At 41.2% G+C, this 21348-nt stretch overlaps 2 long non-coding RNA genes across 2 annotated transcripts; one reads left to right on the forward strand and one right to left on the reverse strand.

The window, feature by feature from the left end:
- The first annotated feature begins 459 nt into the window (after positions 1-459).
- On the forward strand, positions 460-7507 carry LOC121664671. The gene is made up of 3 exons (XR_006016087.1): positions 460-563; positions 4858-4936; positions 6170-7507. It is a non-coding gene; the product is annotated as an uncharacterized LOC121664671 (long non-coding RNA).
- Positions 2845-3897, reverse strand: LOC121664670. Its single transcript, XR_006016086.1, has 2 exons — positions 3525-3897; positions 2845-3057 (listed from the first exon to the last, which is right to left on the reverse strand). It is a non-coding gene; the product is annotated as an uncharacterized LOC121664670 (long non-coding RNA).
- Positions 7508-21348: the final 13841 nt, after the last annotated feature.

The raw sequence follows: 21348 nt of genomic DNA on the forward strand, positions 1-21348 counted from the left end.
GAGTGTTGGGGGCAGTTTTGGACACCGCAATATAAGAAAAACATTAAGGTATTAGAAAGCATCCAAAGGAGGGCCATGAGGATGATGAAGGGTCTGGAAGGGACGCCATATGAGGAGTGGCTGAGGTCACTTAGTCTGTCCAGCCTGCAGAAGAGGAGGCTGAGGGGAGACCCCATTACAGTCTACAACTTCCTTGTGAGAGGAAGAGGAGGGGCAGATGCTGATCTCTTCTCTGTGGTGCCCAGTGACGGGACTCAAGGGAATGGCATGAAGTTAAGACAGGGGAGGTTTAGGTTGCAAATCAGGAAAAGGTTCTTCATCCAGAGGGTGGCTGGTCACTGAACAGACTCCCCAAGGAAGTGGTCACAGCAACAAGCGTGACAGAGTTCAAGAAGTGTTTGGACAATGCTCTCATGCCCGTGGTGTGATTCTTGGGAGTGTCCTGTGCAGGCCCAGGAGTTGGACTTGACGATTGTGGTGGGTCCCTTCCAATTCAGCATATTCTGTGATTCTGCTCCCTTAGGTTCCTTCACTAGTCTCCAGTAGTCTCCTGCTCTCACCAGGTAACCATTATATAAAAAATCCAATTATGCTATTAAGGAAACAGCATTTCATAGCTTCCATGCTTCCGCCAGAAATTTTAGATACTACTGTGTAGGGTCTAATATTTGTATTTGAAGTATGTGAGGAAAGTATATAAAACATACTTTTGTGGACAGTCAGTCACAGGACTTGTAGTTGGAAGTGTTACTGACCAAGTTATGTTCTTTTAAAAGGAGTTTATGCAGCAGTGGAGGAAAATTCTTTTAACCTTAGCACAATAGTGTTTGATCCCTATCTAGGATTAATGCTGCATTTTGTATCATACAGTGCTTACTACAAATGCCAAGGATTCATTTGGCTTTATGTTAACTCCCTACATCTGTGACTAATAAGCCTTGTGCCAGTTAGTATTGGAAATAGTATAACTTTCCTCAGAACTTTTCAAACTAATTGTTTCAATTATTCATAAGCTGTGTAATTTTCCATTCTGTCATATGCCACTGTAGCCAAAATTTAGCAAGGTTGTCATAAGCCGGTATTGTGAAAACGTGGTTATGGAAAATTACTGAAACTTTTAAGTTTTGCTAAAGCAAGTGTAATCAACACTTTGATATGTTTCAATGATCTCAGACCTAGAAGGATGTCAACAAAGCCTTGGAGAGAGATCTATTGCTGAAACTGGACACAAGTAATGCAAAATTCATAGACCACAAGGACATTTGGCAGAAACTCAAAAAAGAAACTAACAAAGTCAGTTCAGCAACTGTACTGAAACCTTCTTTGTTTGGGAAAAAGATAATAAAAAGACTGAAGAAGTGGGCTAATTAGCATAAGAAATGAGAAAAAACCAAAAAAAAGATACAATATTAATTAATGAAGAGAACTATAGAATTTATAACTAATGAACATTGATTTCTTTATTTGCTACAGTGTAGAAATAGTGAAAAGTTTTGAAAGTGGATGTGCATATTAGGTGAAGCTATCCCCATACACCCAGCATGTAGAATAAATACCAGCTTTCTAACGTAACAGACTGGTTGGAGAGTTTGTTTCCTGGTTTTCAGTGACAAAGTGGTTCCTTATGAATGGACATGACAAAAGCCCTTTCCCTAAACTACACAGAAAATAATTGTATTATCTACATAGTCTAAATCCGTCAATACTTTGCCTTAAATTACAGCAATCTAACACATCCAACATGTCAACAGTTTCGAATCTGACCAAATCTGAGTTTCAAGAGCCATATGTACAAAAAATACCAAAAGGGTATTGTTGTGCATCTAGTTGCAACAGTTCCATCAAAAATTAGAGACTCATATATACTGCATATTATTCTAATACTCAGTTTACTGAGGGACAGTATGTTATTTCACATCATCACTCTTTGAGTAAAATGTAAGAATAGGAATGAAAATTTCTGAAAAGATCACTATAGAGGATAAAGCAGATTTTTTTCTTTTTTTAAGTCTCCATTTCTTTTATACCTTTCACTTTTCAGAATCTACTTCAAAGGTGTATGGGTTTAAGGATGACTTCACTGATTGTAGTTCTTCCTGAAGTTTAACTGGTATCATGAATTATTAGTGATTCTAAAATTCAGTCTGAAAGTGGACAAAAGCAGATTTAGGTAACACATTTGGAAATGTAATAGTAAAATACTAAGAAAAACTTTTGGTAAGTCTGTGACCAAGTGTTAAGTTCAGATTATTGAGGTTCTTTACAAATTCCTCTGCCCAAATTAAGGTGGAAGCGAGACCATATGCCAGTGACAATAGTGAGGGTTTTATTTGATAGTAAATATGAGAGAGAGAGAGAGAGAGAGAAAGAAATAGACAATAGGTGGTGGGTACAGAAAGAAAATGACCAGGACAGAATAAGGAAAATATTACCACTCAATGGATCCCAACGATGTTCCATTGATCCTCTCCACCTGGTCTTCTTAGTGGTGAAGATCCAAATCTTCACCAAGAATCCAAAGGGTGTATATGCTTAAGCTAGGTAGCAAGGTCTGGGCACATCCCCCTGGGGTGGGGGTCAGTCTCTCACAGCAGACTCTGCATCTGTTGCTTCACGTGCAGTCCTGTGGGGCCAAGCCTCTCACGTGGAAGTCCCATGGGTGTGGCCTGTGGGGTTGGGGGTTCCACAGCTGGGCCGGTTTGTGTAATGGAGGATGGGTGTTTATTGCCTCTGACCAGAGGTTGCACCATGCACCCAAAACCTCTTCCTCCCCCCTGGGTTTGGGGGAAGTCTGTGTAAACCTGGCTTCTGTGATGTTATAAACGAAGCTTGGACTTTTTTGGGTGGAATAAAAGTCTGCTCGTTTATTAAAAAGAAAACCAGGAGTGGAGACTCGAGGTAAGCCCAAGTCCCACTCAACAACCCAGAGAAACAAACAGTGCGTCGCACACGGTGTTCCCTTGGACTCAGGTTCCCCACGACAACGAGGGGCTGAGCCCCGGAGCAGTTCTTATAGTCTCTTTTGATGCTGTGATTGGTGCAGCTCAGATCCTCCCTCTGATTGTGATAAATATGTGACAAATCCAGGAACTCCATTTTGCCAATCACAAAATTTTATTAATTAATAAGCAAGCAAGGCAAAGGCAAATACAGCGCTGGGCGGCAGGGGAGTCTCCGCTCCACCAACTGCTGCGCCTTCCGCCAGTTCCAGTTCCTTCTTATACAGTCTCTTTTCCAGTTGAAGTGTCTCTTCTATGGTATTCTGCGCATGTGTGACTTGTTGCTAGGGGGTCTTTTTCCTCCTGGTGGTCGCAGGATGAAGGCTAGTAGTCATCCTCCGGTGTCTTTTGGTTGACCCCTCCTTATATGGTCATTATGCTCAAGGTCCTGGAACTAAAAGCTGATTAAGCAAGTACAGATAGGGATTAGGCAAGCACATATTTGTCTCTGGCTCTTATCTAGATCTAGGCAGCTGGTTTCCTGCTACTTGATATTTAGTGAACAAAACATTCTGTATCCTTCACATGATGGCTCGTTGCTAGGGTCCTCATTGGTGTTCAATTCTGTCAGTCTCTGGGGCGTCGAGTGATTGGTTGTTTACATCATGATTATTGGGTTGTCTTGAGAACATTCTAGAGCATTCCCCTCCTTCCTGTGGACACACTACTTTCCCCCCCATTGGTTTCGCCATCTTGTGGGTACATGGCAACATTACACCCATACAATAGCAATAACAGTTAACTCATTAACTGCATACCCCCACTCCTCTAACAAGCAACTTTTAACTTCTTCTCAACCAAAAAAAGATAACTTTTTAACCATTTATTATATGTGAGCTGTGCTCTCCCCCCACCCCAGACTCAGCTGGGGCTAGTTGCAGCTGGTGGCTTTGGCCTTTTGTGGATGCATATACCTTTCCCTCAGCCTGAGATGACTGAAGGATAGGTTTCCCTTTATCTAATCAGCAGTCTGACTTTCAGTCCTAAGTCCCACTCTTCAGGGAGGCCTCTTTGGTTGTAGCTTCTTTTTAATGAGCAAAACTTTATATCAATGTTTGAGGCATGATTTTCCATCTATGGAAAGCTATGATACCAAGCTATGAACAGAACAAAGAATTTACTGTTTCTAGTCCTCTGTTGTGTTTTTCACAATAGCACTTTTCACAATCTCTTTACCCACAATACAATTTTAATACATTACCTTGTAGCCAAAGAAGTTAATAAAAAGTAGAAATACTGCAGTGTGATTTTTGTGCAAGTAATAAGGTCTAAAAGAATGGTACAGAATACACTAATAAAGTGAAGAGTGAGTATAAAATCCTTTACTAAATTCAGAAAGATAATTACAAGAACTGAAAGGTTTTTGGGAAACTGAAAGTCTAAAGCTTTAAAACACATCAATTTTATCGTGAAATACAGAACCGTGTTGGGCCAAGTATGTACGGGCATCTTTGATATTAGAGATACAGTCTGAATTAGAGGTAGCTTTATGAGTTTTTAATCCGTTGCTCAACTCAGTCAAATGTAAGTATTTGAGGTCTGTCCTTTATGCTGGTTTTAAACATGTCATGTGTAGGGATATTTGTTCAGAATTATGCAAGTAGCAAGGTAACCAAACAAAACTTACGAGCTAATAAAAGCTCTCCAGTAGCCCAGGAATTTTAGTGTGTTCAGCAATTTCTCAGAAAAATTGCCTGAAGGTGTAAATAAGTATCTACCACCTAAATAGGAAACAGAGTATAATTTGCCTGCTTATGTCAACAACAACAAACAACAAACAGAGGTATTCCTCCTGATGTTTTTTGTAACAGCCATGGCTTCTTTAAGTGTTCTTTATTTTTCTGTTTGGGGGGTATAGTGAATCAGAATCTCTCAGAAGATCTAGAGGGGACCTAAAAGGACCAAGAGCACCACACATGCCATCTAAGAAGGGAAAGGTACGTGAACCACAGAGGTTTGGTCTGTAGAATTTACTGTTGAAAATAAACATTCAAAAAACCATTCAACTTTGATGTTGGTAGTGTCTTCTTAGAATAATATGAGAGGAAGGGGATTGTGAACACAAGAGTACAGCCCTTCAGCTGAGTTGTAATTACTACAACTAAATTACCATAATAAATTTCCTGATTTTTATTTTCATTATTCTCATTATTATTAAGCCTAACTGCAGATACTAACTAGCCTAAAACATTCAAAGAAAAGGTTAACCTTGCTGATGGTACTGGAGAGGATTAAAAGCTTTAGAGGTGAAAACACATAGATTTATTCCCACATGATGTTAATATTTGCTATATTTAATGCTGCTGAGAATTTATCAGTAGAACTAGATTTAATGTTTTAAATACTATATTTTAGTTCTCACTTTTTGAGTATATTAATATCACAGGGACTTCTTGATTTTACAGTGTTTGGCTATTAATTGTCCTAATAACATAGAAGCTAGTTAAAATCAGATTACTTTTGCTTTTGCTACGTAGTATTTTACTTTTGTTTGATCTCACTGGTATCAGTGAGATTATTTCATTGAAGGAACTTTATATTCTCAAAATGTGCTTGTCATTCAAAGCATTACAAAGTATGCTTAGGTTATATACAACTATAACACACTTATATTGAATATGCAATACAGGGACATGAACTTTAGAATCCTCAGCAGAAACGCAGACTTTAAGTAAACAAAAAAGGACCAGAAACAGCAGTTTGGAATTCCTGACTTCTGGATTTTTAAATACTAAGGAAAACCTTTTGCATTTAATAATGTACAGCTTCAAAAATATATTAAGTATACAGTGTCAAAGAAATCACAAATCCTGGTAGCAAAACTGAAATGTGATGAAGCAGAGATGTTTGTTTATTCTTAAATTTGGGGCATTCCATTCATTCAGCTGTGAGGGCTGAATTCCTATGGGGCAATTAGAATTGGATATTCCTTTTGAGACCATGCAGGACATGTATTGGAGTCAGCACAAGATTTACCTAAAGCCTAAGAGCCAAAGCTGGCTTTTTTTGAGGAATGTGGTTATTTTTGCCATTCTTCACTGATGTGTTTTCAGTCATTCCTGGAGAAAGTTCTGTTGCTTCCATCCCTTGTTTCATGTTTTCCCTTTTCTGTTTCTCCTGTATTGAATTTACCTTCATGTTCTTGACCTCTGTTTTTTATTTCTCCACAGCTCCATTCTTCCCACTTCCCAATATGTCATCTCATAAGAATATAATTATTGATACTGATGCTGAAAAGTCATCACTGGATTTCTGGATGGGTTAAGAAACTGAGAATTCCCTGGAGTTATGAAGCTGAGAACGTGGACTTCTGAGCTACTCATGCAACTGCATTTATATTCAGAAAGTGCAGTTGTGGCATGTTTGCAAAGATTTCTTTGGAACTAAGTGTCCCTGAAATGTACTTTAAAAGTGAGAGCCACCCCTTTATCAACACCCCACACCCTTTCCCTCCCTTCCCCATTGCCGCTACCCAAACGTGGCCACACGAACCCAATACATAAGCATACTTTCAATACAAAGTAAGTAAATGAATTAGAATTATCTTCTTCAGAGCACCTAGATGCAGGGTCTCTCAGCTTAAGGACATGATGAGAGCAGCTCTCTGAGGGATATGGGCAGCCCAGGCAACCGTCGCAGAAATTAGATGCCAAAAAAAAAGGTTTTCAACTAAGTCAGACATTCCTCCTGTTTCATGGAGGGGAGCGGCTCAGGAATGGCTCGACCTGCAGCGGAGGGGCATATCTCGTGTCTTGGGGGCTTCCCTTGAGGCAGGGCAGCTCCAGGGCAAGGGAGCCTGTGGGGAGCTGGCAACTCTGGGGGAAGCACCTGAGGAAGAATCTGGTCTACATCAAAAATGTCGGTGACAACAGAGGCAGAGAGGACCGGCTCAGGAGCCTCCTGAACCACAGGGAGCAGTCCCTGCCTGGCCAGAAGAGGAGCTTGCAGTGGCTGTGGGCAGCAAGTGCAGTGGCTGAACAGGCAGTCGCTGTCCAGCTGCCTGCTCCTGGCAGTGACTCTGTGTTGGCTTCCCTACTAAAAGGGCTGCCATGCTCTAGAAACTCAAAGTCCTGCTGCAACACACCGAGTGTTTTACACTGTGCTCTTTGTTCTAGAACACATAGTTTCCAGAACACAGTTTCCTCAGAAATAGGTCTCATCTGTAAGAAATGGTAGCAGATGCTAAAACCTCTCACACTCATTGGCGCAACATGATGCTGAGTTTTCCCCACAGGTGTTGCAGTGGGGATACTGCAACACGCATATATCAAACCAGGAGTCCCGTGGAAAAGAAATATATTTGGGCAGACAGATTCTTGATATCTGTTCCAGAGAGATGTTTATTTCTCCAGCCGCATGGCCGGGGCTCTGCCCAGGAACTGTTCCAGTCACGGGACCAAGGGTCCTTCTGCCCGCGCAGGGAACACAAACCAACCCATGGGAACGAGGCTGAGCAGGGGCAGGGAAACCCCGTGTCTGTGCCCTCAGGGCCCCTCTCCCAGGGCTCCATGGCAGGGGAGGAGACCCCAACACACAGGGATTAATTTTAAGAAAATCTAATAGCGAGAAAAGATACATGGTCTGAATTTACTGACACTGCACCTATTCTTCCATGACTTCAGGGCATTTTGTCTTATAACACTCAGATTCCATCTGAATCAGGTATTCTAGAAAAGGATATTCCATGTAATCCAGAGACAGACACTTCTCTTCTAGGTTTATCCAGTTTGTGTTCTACATCCTCATACTGAGGCAGAATTCCTGATCTGAGACTCTGAGAAAACTTTTATTAAAAATTCTAAGTATTTCAAATGACAGATGTTGTCTCTTCATTTTCCCTGGTGTAGGTACATTGGTAAAGTGGAGATGATTTGGGAAACACTAAAAATGAAAACCATTATTTATTATTTTATTTGGTGAATAATTAATTAATTACTTTGACCTCCAGTGAAGATCTAGATGAATTTGGATTAAAACAATGGATTAGGACTACAGAGATCTAAATTTTAGTACTATCTCTGGTGCAGAAATCCAGTTTTGACATCTTTTAGTCTTTTCAACTGTGCATCTTACTTCCCACTTGTTTACCTTCAGAAAACTAAAGAATGAGGGCATGAGCTCTTATGTTACTATGGAAATGAGTGCCACAAAAGACCCTAGAATAAATACTGGAAAAATATGCAGCAATCGCGTTATCTCCTCAAAAAATCCTACCTCTCCCATGCCATACAATGGCATTAGTGTGTTAAGGAAAGGTATACACTCTTCAAATGTTTATATAAGGCAATCCCATCATACATACACACAAGCTAATAGGAGGAACATAAAGAATTTGTGCATTTTATAGAATATTGTCAATAGGCCTTACTCTGATACAAATACGGCAATATGTAAACATACTAATTATCCATATACAGCATTTTTTTTTCCTGAGGAAGACAAATAAATCATTTTTTTCAAAATCCACCTCAATTTTTGCTAACTCCTATGCATTCAAAAGGATTATTCAAGTTAAATAAATTCCCAGTTTTTCTTAGATTGTCTCACATGGCCCTGTGCAGTGAGGTTTGTTTGAGTGAGGAAATACCCATGTGTGATTTTCAGTTTCTGTATGGTAAGAGTGGCCAATGGTTGCAGTAAACAATGTGTGAAGTCAAGGCCTGGACATGGCATTAGGAAGCAGCTATTCCTACTGCTAATCTTCTTCAATAAATTCACAGGCCTCCGGCCACATGTACTAACATATATGGGCTTTTCAATTAGACCTGTGCTTTAGAGATGTGCTGGTTTGGACAAATTTGGAGGAAAAATATCCTCTGATAGAAAGAGGGTTACAACCAGCCCTCCCCCACCAGGTTCGGGAAAAAATATTCCTCAAAGGAAAATGAAAGAGATAAAAACTATTTATTTAACAAACACACAGAAAAAGGATAATAATGCTAAATAATAAAACCTCTCGCTGTGGAGAGGAAACCTGGAAAAATTTTAGAATCCTTCTGTAGGTAGTATCTCTCCTCCTCCTCGGGGTGGGCCCTCCTCTGGGGCCTTGATGAAAAAAATCCTCCCGATGTGTTCTGATGTTGAAACAGTCCAGCAGAGAAAAAGGGAAAAATTGAAGTCCGAGGAAAATAAAGTTCAACTCTCCCTCTCCCTCCGGAGAAAAAAAAGCAAAAAGCTGACTGGAAAGCAAGCAGCGTGCTTCCTCTGCTCTCTACTGCAGAAAGCAGAACACAGAGGAGTCTGTGTATCTGTGTCCTTATAAACAAACTGTAAACTGCTTTGAAAGTTTTGCTGGTTTTTTTTCCTCTCCCCCCTCTCAGGCTCAGTTTAAAGGCACAGAAAGGCACAAAATTAATTTCTGGGCATAGAACAGCGATATGGGATACAACATCATACAAAGTCACCCCAAGACAAGAGATTAATAGAAATTAAATACTACTGCATATTTCAATGAAGACAGTGGCTAAATTATATCGGTTGCTATTGGTATAAATCTAGCTGCTCAGGTAATGAGAGTGAATTAAGCTACAGCCATCTCAGGTAATATGGCAATGGACACATTGGGTGGTCATAGCATAGCAACTCAACTTTTTAAACAACACAAAACATTCAGTTGGTCTCAAGAGTCTAGTATTAAAGGTATGTCTTAATGTCAGTGCAATATTAATTGGATCTAGTTGAATACTATAATTATTTAAGGACCTTTCTGTGTTTCCACACATTATATGTAACTAAATATACATTTATATAACCATGAGATAGGAGACTAATTGATCAACAAAAACTTGGAGAAGAGTTACTAGTATTCTAAAGTACAATGTTTATGTATGCTTTACATTCTTGAGTAATAACAGAGGCTGGTTTCATTATAGAAAAGAGTTAACAATACTTCATTTTCCCTTTAGGGAAATGTACTCTTAATAAATGACTTTGAAAAAAACCTAAGATTTTTTTTTTCAATGCTGGACATTTCTCCATCATGTACCTTCTGCTATTACTAGAACTGGTAAAAAGTTGGAGAAATAATTAAAAGTGCATCTACAGTTCCTCTGGGTTTAGATCAATGCTTAGCATTTGGAGAGCTGTAGTCCTTTTAATGATTTTATACAATAAAATCTGAATATATATAGATCACTAGTAAAACTATTTTCTATTTTGTAATGCAACAAAGGAAAAAAGTCTTTTTGGCTCTGAATTCACACATGAGGAGGGAAAAGCCATCAAACCCTTGCTTCTGAAACAAGACCTCTGAACAGCCTAAACATCAAATACTTCAGATTAGAGAACAAGTTTCCTTTAATTTCAGTGAAATCTGAAACTGTCTTCTGTTAGATCAGAAATGTCTTAAGGAGAACCTCTTAATTATAAATCAACAACAATGAAGGTGAGTGTTCCCAGCCTTGCAAGAGGCCCCCTGGACTCCTGCCAAGTGTGCATGCAAGGTCTGGATAACTGATCCATGATCTTTCTGGTGCTGAGTGGTGCATTGGAGGTTGCCATCAGCTACCAGTGCCCATCGAGGAGCCATTGCCTCTGTTTCCTCATAAATGTTTTCTCCTGGTTCAGGTAGCCAGGTACCACAGAATGCTTGTAACAGGGCAGGTGAGCTGTGCAAGGAAACGCCTCCCTGGGGCTGGCCTTGGGGTGAGTTTGAGGCTTGGGGAACCAGGAGGGTGTCACTATTGATGGTCTGGATGTTTCTTGAATTTTTTCCATCCCCAGGACAGCCTGTGACCATGAGAAAGACCATGACCCTTCTGCAATGTGTGACACCACTGAGGGGTAGCAGCTCTTCATTCTCAGTCTCCAATCTGTGTCAACAAAAAAGACCTGGAAGGAGTGCCATAATGCTCCAGATCACAGAGCTTCTGATAAAAGCACTGGGGTGATGCTTGGAGAGAAGTCATGAGCAGCAGAGAACACCAGGCAGGTCAGTATTGTTGGAGAGCCAGGCCTTGGAGGGTCACTTTGTGACGCCAGCCTCCTCAGCTCTGTGATGCCCAAGGGATGTTTGTCTCAGGGTTCCATCACACCTCTGCACACGTCTGGGGCTACTGCAGCTCAACTTCCTACTTCTCTTCTTCTCACCCATGTCTTCTGCTCACCATAGGTAATTCATACCAGTCACCAAAAGCTTTGTCTTTTCTTCCTCTCCTCAGATGCCCTTGCACTTCACTTTCTCCGGTTCTGCCTCCACCGACATAAACAACTCCACCCTAATGATGCTTTTCCCTGTTGCTTCCAACATGGATTGATCTGGTCCCAGATTTGGGATTTGGGACAGCATTATTTAGGCAATGTCAAACTTAAATGATGTTTCAGATATAGCTACACTGATGCTCTTGCAAGGCTCCCCTTCCCAATGTGTCTCTAGGGCTCTTGTCCAGGTTATCTGTGCATTTTGTCCATCTCTTGGGAAACACTCCTTCATGGATTGTGAAATCCAGCCATTCCTCACTATGCCATCTGAAACTTTTCCTGGCTTCCTGAACCTCCTGTGCTGAATTTCTGATGATCAGTGATGGACCACATTTTAACCTTTTTTTTTTTCCACAGCCATGAATCCGTTAACTCAGATCTCATGGTTTGGTGATGCCCTCCTTTCTGGGGTGCAGCAGGGAGTCTTGCAGAGGGCAGCCTCCAACTAGCAGTGTATTTCCAAGAGCCATAGGGGTGGATGTCACATTGTAACATCACTGGGTGGTGGGTTATGACTGTGACCTCACATCCATTGCTCTGTAAATTCAGGTGCTGTCAGAGCCTGGGCCAGCTTGTGGGAACAAGCACAGATGGCCACGGGGAAGGAGTGGAGCTGCCCCATCTGCTTCGATGCACCAGATGACGTTGCTTATGCAATGCCCTGCGGCCACCGATTCTGCCTTGGCTGCATCCTGCGTTGGGCAGAAAGAAATCCTGCCTGTCCACTCTGCAGAAGATCCATCTTGACAGTGAAGTTTTCTGACTATGGTGGAGATGACTACCTACACTGTGTCATCACACCTCGCAGAGAGTCACCAGAGACCAGCAGTCAGACAGCAGAAGCTCCTGGAGGCCCTGGCCCTGCAGAGTCCCTTGCTTCCTCTCCACAAGGAATAACAGCCCCTGCTGAGCAACAGGCGGCAGGACCAGAGGCTGTGGGTGGCATCCTGCCTGAGCTTTGGGCAGAACTCTTCCGAAGACGACGGAACCTCCTGGACCCTGTGCGGCCCTGGCTGCGCCAGGGGCTGGAGATGATATATGGGGGCGAGTGGTATGAGGTGAAGAGTGCAGAGAGTGGCATTGTGCTAGCCCTCTGTGTCTATGGTCCAGACAGGGAAGTCTTGGTCCAGAGACTGCAGCCCCGTCTTCAGCAATACACTGCATCACTGGTCCATGGCATCCTCAATATCATTGAGACCCAGTGCAGTGAGGAGGTTCAGAGGCTGCGGCACTCCCACGCTGCCAGGGAGGAGGATGAGATCCCTGCTGCCAGCTCTGACCCCACAGCCTCTCAGGAGGGTGCTCCCACCCTCAGCCAGGCCCCATCCAGTGTAATCGCAAATTTCAACACAGAAGAGGAAGCCAGCACATCGGCGACTGCCCTCCGTGGACATCCCAGCCACTCCCCATCTGTGTCCGTCCCTGCAGAGCAGGACCAGTGCCAGGAAGAGCTGGGGGAGACAAGAGTGGCTGTAGGTTCCTCTGCTCCTGGCGAGGGCAGTGACCACTCACCTGCGACATCCCAGCGCCACCGAAAGAGGAGAACCCCTGGGCCCCCAGATGCCTCCCAGCCTAGCAAGAGGCAGCGCCATGATCAGCTCTAGAAAAGCCACAGCAAGCCTGTACACAAGGAAAAGAAAATAAATGGCTATTTCCTTAATGCAGCCTCAGGTTGCTTTTTCCTTCCTCTTCTCCTGAAGCATTTTTCCTTTACCCTTACACCCAAGTATCAGCCGAAGACCCCTGGAGCCCTAGGGCCATGTTGGCAGAGCTGCTTCCGCCAGGAAATGCTGCTGCAGCCACAGTGATGGAAGAGCTTGTGAGAAAACACTGGGGTGGATGCTTAGAGAAGAGTCCTAAGTGAAAAAACTGACCAGGCATTCCTCAAGCAAGAAATGTAAAGCTGTGGGAATGCCTTGCACCATTTCTGCTCAGCACCTTAGGGAAAAATGTACAGTTTGCTGAGGTAGCTGGGGAGAATCACATTGCTTGTTCTTCTGAGCATCCTTCATTTAATACAGACCAGGGTACACAAAGGCTGCATGAGATTCAGAAGCAGTAAAATCATTTGCATCCTCATTTTTGCAGCTGTGTGTCTTGTCTGCTGATGAATGAGAGTTCTTTTGTGTGTGTTCGTTGATTATCCCTGTTAGTCTCAGGCTAGGGGGGTCCAATACATAAGATGCCATGTGGTGCTTTTGTATCTAAAAAATGAGTAAGGATTACAAAAACTCACTGACCATATTTTCAAAACTATACTTTTTTACCAAGTAATAGTAATTTTTTATGTGTTATCTGGTCTGGCCCTTTAGACAAGCTCTTATTGTCTTGAAATTGAGAAGCTGAGGTATGAGAAGTTCATAGAATTCTTATCTATGGAAATAAACCAGAGGCTGGGCAGAGCACAAGAGGCTTTGCCCCCACAGACATAATTTCTGAGGTGGGTCAGCAGACCAGGAAGGTCAGTATTGTTGGAGAGCTAGGCTTTGGAGTGTTGCAATCTGCCCCTCTGTGACACCACCCTCCACCATTCAGTGATGCACAAGTTATATCATGCAGCAAAACCTAGTGATTTTTTTCTTTTCCTGTGGGAAGGTATCTGTGATGCAGGGTACAGGTTATTGGGATATGAGTGAGTTTGTCCTTCACTGGAATTTCATAAATTTTGCAGCTGTTCTATTGTTTTGGGAAATCTGGATTTTGCAACCTAAATGTGATTCTGTGGTTGGATGAATATATGGCCTTTGGAGTATTTATCTTGTGCCCTTGCTGCCAAGCATTTAGTGAGTTCACAGAACAGTGAAGTAAGATTTTTTTCAAAGAGGGAATTGACTTTCCAAAATGGTCTTGCTGCAGAAATCTCAGCTGTTAGAGGCCTGAGGAGATATCAGCTGTTGTGTGTTATTGAAAAATCAGCAGAAACAAGTTAGATGACAGTTATGTTAGCAAATGTGTTGCAGCCTATTCACACATATTCAAAAAAATTTCTCATATTTTCTAATTGCATTAAAATTCTAATGTTTTCCATATTTTTATTATATTTTCAAAAGAAAAAATGTGAAAAATCTAGTTAGTGTCTTGCATGTAGGTGTCTATCACATGAAGGACTTAAAAAAGCTGTGTTTTGCAGTGGTATTATTATGGCATTTGTTTTACTGAGACTGTGAATAAAGCACAAGTTAATGGAATTTAAGTTCTGTATAACAAAACTGTAAGCCTGATACAAACCTAATTCAAATCAAAAAAAGTGTGATTTCTGCTGTCATGTGATGATTCTGTGTTTTTTAGAACTGCTGATGTAAGTATTCTGGTAATTAAGTATGCTAAAACCACTTTCTTTCGATACAATGAGCTCAGTTTAGCTGTGCCTGAGACTTTTTCTAGGAGCATTTTTATGACACCGTGGACTGCAGTAATTATTCCCAGACTCCCCAAATGACACAGATTTCCTTACAGATTTGCTCTACAGCATCAGATTTTATCCCTGCCCCCTCTTGAAGAGATCTCAGAAGCCCTCTCATGTCCCATCCAGAGACATGAAGAATGAAATAGGCTTCCCTAGCACCTACCATCAATTTCTACCTGCTGGGCCAAGATAGCCTGCAGCATCTGAAATGGCACTGGATACCAAAGTCAGCAGATTTCAACCAATCCCCTTTCATGTAAATTTTTATTTGTTTGTTTGCTTGTGGCTTTGTTTTTGGTTTTGTTGATTTACTTTTAGATGTGTTTCAAAATTTAATTTGCACTGTCCTTCTTTCATCTGCACTAGTCCATCCCAATGCTGTCATTTGGAGTCATTGCAGTCAGGAGTATTGATATTGTTAATCACAGTCACATCTCTATTATGGTGCTGCTTGAACACAAATGAACAAAACACCCTTCAAAATCTGTAAAACAAGAAAAGGGAAGAAATTATTTTCCTCTTCAATAGTAACACTGTATAAATTGTTTTTATGGTGTTAAAGGCTGCTTTTATTGAAGCTGCTGTTCTTTACCTCCAAATTAAAATAGGTTTATATGAAATGAAAACACAGTGTTGCTTCTTGTGTGTTGAAAGACAGGACAGAAGTGCTACTGGTCATCCTTCCTCCATGTACAGCTATGTGCATGTTAAAAAATAAGTAAAATTCAGGAGATACTGTAAGGAATAACATTCTTTAATACAGAACGGTGGTACATGCCATCATTGTATTAAAATTTATCCCTGGAATATGGAACTTTGAAGACTCATTGTCAAAGCAGGTGGTATTCCAGATAATCCAGGAGGAGTAAATTCTAGTCTTCAAAATTCTTTTCAGTTTATTCTTGAGGAAAAAGCATGTGTCCTTAAAGTGCTGTTGGGATCCTCTCCAGCTGTTGGGATCCTCCAGCTGAAAATGACTGTGTTCCCTAATTTTTTGATGGGTTCCTACCTTACACCATTGCCTAAACATTAGCTCTTTTGTCATCAGTAGCAACGGTGGTGGCAGTCAGAAGGGTTTGATTATGCTTGCCATGTTTGTCCTTCCTTCTCAAAGGACCGTAAGCACTCTTCTTGCTCCATCCTTGCTGCTTTTGTCCCTTTTGATACATCACGACACTGTGAATATTTAGCACCTAAGACACCTGGGTCATTTACTTTGGAAATTTAGGAATATTAAACACTGGCAAAATCTAAAAGTAACTTTTAAATTTATTTTGTATTCACAGTTCTCCATCCTTCTTGACTACTGCTAGAAGCAGTATTAATGATCTCTCTAGTCTCAGTTACATAGGCCAATACTAACACTTACTTGCTATCAATTATAAACCAAATATCATCTACTATCCAGTGCCAAAATAACACATTACAGCTCAAATTTCTGTGTCCATGGAATCCAGGATCACACTCCCATTTAATCTGTTTTGTTTATGTCCCTGGAAACACTTTGTTGCTCTGAGCAACCTGGTCTAGTGGAATGAGTTTTGGAAACAGATGATCATTAAGTGTTGGAGTGAAAGGTTCTCTGGACTCAGGCCCAGAGGGAAGCCAAAGCACAGGGGTTGAATTAAAACCTTTGGATAAGCTGAGATACATGAAGTCACACCAAAGTGAAACAGAAATATACATTTTTAACTTTTAGTAGAAATATATGCTAAGTGCCTTAAACATTGAAAAGCTGCAGCAGAGACCTTAAACACAGTTCTTACTGCAGCTGTGTTATCTTTTCATAGAATTCTTTTCTTTAGACAAAATATAGATAGAACTATACTGCTCACATTTTTTAGATAGAGTGTTCACATAAACAATAAGAGTTGATAGAAACTGTATACACAAATCTGTATAATACCTGTGTAACACTTGTGTAAGACTTACAACTGTTAGACCAGGATAGCTTAAGAAAAGGAAAACTAGAATCGTGTGTTAATCTTCTGTAAGAAAAAATATAAAGCATATAGAAGAAACTAGAATTAGAAGAAAAAGCTGTTTTCTGCCTGCTGTTTGCTGTTGCTGCTTGGATTTATCATGTAACCCACTTCGAACTCTGCCTTCAAGAAAGCTATGAGACTATGAAATAAAGAACTTAGCAGAACAGCAGCCTCCTCTGGTCTCTTATCCTGGTCTGAGAAAGAAGGGTATCCCATCCAAGCTCAACAACTAAGGTTGCTTCCAATCCAAGCCATTTATGATTTTTTGAAATTAACTTAGAAATCATAGAGTAACTTATGCATCTACCATGGACTTATTCTGGTATTTTAAGAGGTAAATTTGATGTGTTTTTATTCTTAACATGGCATCAATCTTACAGCATTCAAGGATACTTTCCTAAAGCATGATTTGGAATACCCATTGTCTTGTATAAAAATGGTAGCATATTTCAAACAGGACGTTTCTGTACAAAAACCTTTGATTTCATCACAGTATTTCAGTGCAGGATGAAGCTGTTATTATGGTAATGCTGTTCACATAACAATATGAGATGGTGTACATATTGTTTGCTGAGAGTATCCAATCCCTGAAGACGTTTATCCTTTCGTGGCACAATTTCTTGTTCCACAAAATCCTAGCAGTCTAATTGAAAATATTTGTATCTTCCCATGATCAACTGAAATGCATGTTCCCTTAGTTTATTCGAGAAATTATTGCCTTGCTATCCTGGAGTTCCCAGTTCTAATCCCATTAAAAAGAAATCCAAGTATTTTTAGAATTTTAAAGTGAACACATAATGGTTGCAGTGCTGCCTTTGATCTATATGTGGCAGCATTTATTTGTTGGTGCCAGTAGAATTAGTAGCAGGATTGTCTGATGTTTCTGGAGTCTTGTGTGTCACATTGCTTCATTTCCAACTATATTATATGTATATCAGCGGCATCTTCATGCCAGTGGAAGCACAATTTGCACAGTAATTGGTGGCATTTTGCAGTAATTCCATTTTCACATTACTGCTTAGTATACGTTTGAGACAGAGCTTTTCATAAACAAAGTTCTCACAAATCATGTCTTACCACCCTGGTGAGTTTTATATTTTTGTCTTTCTCAGTGTTTAGAAACACCTTTTCATTGATTTAGTAATCATTCGGTCAATGGCTGTGCAGCAAGCATTGTTGTAATGCCATTGCATATGTGGTTTGATGTATCTACATCCTCCAATTTTAGCTAAGTTACACTATCGAGAGCTAACTCTCCTGAGTCTTATGAAAGGGTTGGAATAGGAGCCCCAGTCCATCCTTCAGCTGTTTTCTCGCCAAGTGTTTACTGACCAAAATTTTAGGTCAAGTTATAGTGCAAGGTCTGCCCCTACTTCGGTATTATGTCTGTATAGAAGATCTCAGAAGTGTGTGCTGGTAAACCAGCATGAGAAAGGAACCCACACACAATCACCTTGAGAAAGATTTCAGGTCAGAATTGCAATTTAATAGAATGATTACAATAAATGCAATAGTACAGAAACACTGGCTTAAACCAACAGAGTACAACCTGACACCCTTTTGGTCAGGGTTGTGGTCACAGCCCGCTTAAGCAGCAGTTGCAGTCCCACTGGAGTGATGATTGTAATCTTGTTGAAAGCAGTGGTCCTGTGGAAAGGTCTGGTCTACCTGTGGAAATTCAGGTCTTCCTATGGATGTTCACACTGGTGATGGTGTCCCAAGTCCCCAAACCTCAAGATTATATGTGGTCAGATTCAAGATTATATGTGGTACCTCCCCCAGGGCAGGGAGTTTCACAATGGAATGATGTAATCCTATTAGTCATGTTTTTGGAGTCCTTGTCACCCTCAGTTTGTGATGGCCCATTAACAGGGATGACCCCCTCAGAATGGGTGTGACTGCTCTCCCAGAGGGAGTTACCAGGGCTGAGTCATCACCCTGCCTCTCAGGGTTGCCTCTTTTTTTCCTTATCTCAAACACCCAGCTCTAGTCTGAGGGGTGGAATGTGCACCAGGCAGCTGTTGCAAATGACCTACCGTTAACAGTTCATGATGCAGATGGAAGCAGAGTACATAGACTGATTACACCCCTATTGGCACCCTTTTTCCTTGTAACCACAACAAGATGGAAATCCTTTTTTACTTGAGCTGGCTGGGTCATCAAGAGTTTTAAATTACAGGTGCCAAGTGCTGTCCCATTGTCTAGCATTTATATTTTTATAGTGTCTTGCTTTGTGTCATATATGAAATGGAGTGTTGGCCTTTGCATATTAAGTGTTTTCAACTTTTAATTGTTAATTGTTTAATTATTGTTTATTCAAATTACCCATCAACCCAGTTAAGAGTTATTAAGTTCCAAAGCTACTCCCCTGATTAGTTGATTAAAGTGTTTTACATAATTTCTCGTTAAAAATGCCTTGTTAATAAAGTTCCACAAGTTTGTTCCCCTCTTTAGTCCCTAAAAAGTGTAAAAAACCACAATGTCTTCCTGTATGTGTCCAAGTTAATTACCCTGTTTTTAAGAGTTCTCTGAAATACTTGAAGACCAGTTTTAAACCTTTTACCAAGTGTTCTTAACCTTTGTAAGTTTTGAGTGAGTTTTAAGCTTTGCCAAAGAGGAGACCTTCTAACTGGCAGGGAGTTATTTTTAGAACCTGGCCATTGGTCAGCAGCTCAGCACCATGGCAACCTGGAATATTAATAAGGACTTTTCCCACCTTTGGAGCCGATGACATCTTTCCCTTAGACAGCAGCGAGCCATTGGCAGACAGAGATTACTTCACCTCAAGACACCACCAATCATCCAGGACCATGGAGGCTGGACAGTGGGCAGTCATGGGTGGGACCCAGACTTTATAAAACTGCTGGACACCAGAGCAGAGGTGCCATTTTCACCTCAGATTAGCTGCTGGTGAAGCCCGATGCTGGGAGCACGGACCTCTACCTCTTTCAAAAGGCAACTTAACCGTTCAGACTTTGGGCTAGCTGAAGTCACCCCAGTGTTGTAAGGTCTTCTCTACTTTGGGACTTTTGACCTGGTTCGGCCACAAGGTCTCTAAATCACTGCAGACCCCTTTTTTTTTTTTTTTTTTTGGCTTTATAATTCATTTGTACTTGCAATTTTTTTTCCCCCTGATTGTTCTTTTAATAGATTGTTCTTAATTATTTTAATTAAGAACCAAGAGTTATCTCATTCCTCACACTTTGCCACCCCATCTGGGCACCTGGAAGAGCAGCATTGGAGACTCCATAATCATTCTGCACTGGCGGCATATCTCTCAGTGGTCAAAATAAAACCTCCAAGACTGGTACTTCTACAAACGTTTTGAAAATGAGGATGTGAAATTGTGCATAGAATACCTGTCCAGGTACTTTTAGATTACATCACTCACTAGTGAGTATGGAGGTAATTTTATTGGAGAACTGTTGAGCCCCACACAGCCCCACAAAGTCTGTGTTGTACTAACACCCATCCTCTGAGATGTCTGCCTCTGAAGCTTATTCACTAGAACTGTACTCACCATAAACTGAAAGAGGACCATTGCATAGTAGGTGTTAAAAGTATTTCTGTACTAAATGTCATTAATTTAAATGTCTCTGCTTTGTAGTTAACTATTGCAGTCTTCCAAAACTACAGACTGGATACCCACAAGACCTTTCTGAAAGAACAGAACTTTTCTTTCTAATTTGACAGGTCATAGTATGTGGCAGCGCAGGTGGCTCCAGCCACTCTCTCTCCTGAAGAGAGCTCAGACAACCAGCTGTGGTAGTCAGCAACCCAAGTTTAGCATGTAACTTTCAGTCATGGTGAGAACCCATGATTCCCTTGTTCTGCTGTTTGCATGTTTTCCCCTGATTGGTTAATATTTTTCCCACCTTGCTTTATGTATGACGTTGTGTATATTCATTTCCCAAGTTTAATATGTATCACTTCTAGAAAGTTCTTTATTCCTTGATGTCCTATTGGTTCCTTCCCTAAATCCCTCCTTTGTGTTACTTCCATTGGTTCCCTTGTACTCAACCCTGCCTCCTGTCAAGTATCTCATTTGCTATATCCCTTATCCCCACCTTTTCTATCCCCACTATAAAATCCCTGGACCCTTGTCAGATCCTCGGCTCTCCATCTCCTCCCCCCATTGTCTCACCTCAATAAACCTTCTGTGTAGAAATTACACGGAGAGTCCCCTCTCTCTCCCTTCTTTGCCTCTGCCTGTGTGCCTTCACACCCTGTTTAGGGACGGCCCCCTCGGGTGAGGAGCGCACCCTCGTCTGCTTGTGCTTTCATGTGTGTCTGTGCCTGCTGTAGTGCAGTCAGGTTGCGGCTAGACCTCCGGGTTCTCTTTGAGCTAGCACGCAAAAACCTGACAACAGTACTTTTCAGTGAGGACATTCATCACTAGGAAGGCTGTTACATTTGAAGACTGGCAGCTGCCTTTTTGAACCATGATGAGTATGCTGATGTTGCTACTTGAGAGATTACTTTCACAAGCATACAAGAAACACAATCATTAATTGAAATGCCTGAGTGAGAAGAAAAAAGGCTTAAAAATTCTAGGACATCAGTATGGATTTTATACCTCTTAAGGGTTACAATGGTATTTTTTCTCAAAGAAACTTCGCACACTCTAGTCAAAACAAGACTTCTTCTGTGTTTCTTTTTCTTAGTTCCACCCCAGCACAGGATTAAGTATCCATGTTGCTTCCTAAAAATGCATAATGTAGTTTGATCTCCTTACTTAGTAAGTCCTTTCATAATTACA

The sequence above is a fragment of the Corvus kubaryi genome, unplaced genomic scaffold (assembly GCF_017639235.1).
Source record: "Corvus kubaryi isolate FWS band 111438036 unplaced genomic scaffold, C.kubaryi_AGA036_p1.0 37302, whole genome shotgun sequence".
Lineage (NCBI taxonomy): Eukaryota > Metazoa > Chordata > Aves > Passeriformes > Corvidae > Corvus > Corvus kubaryi.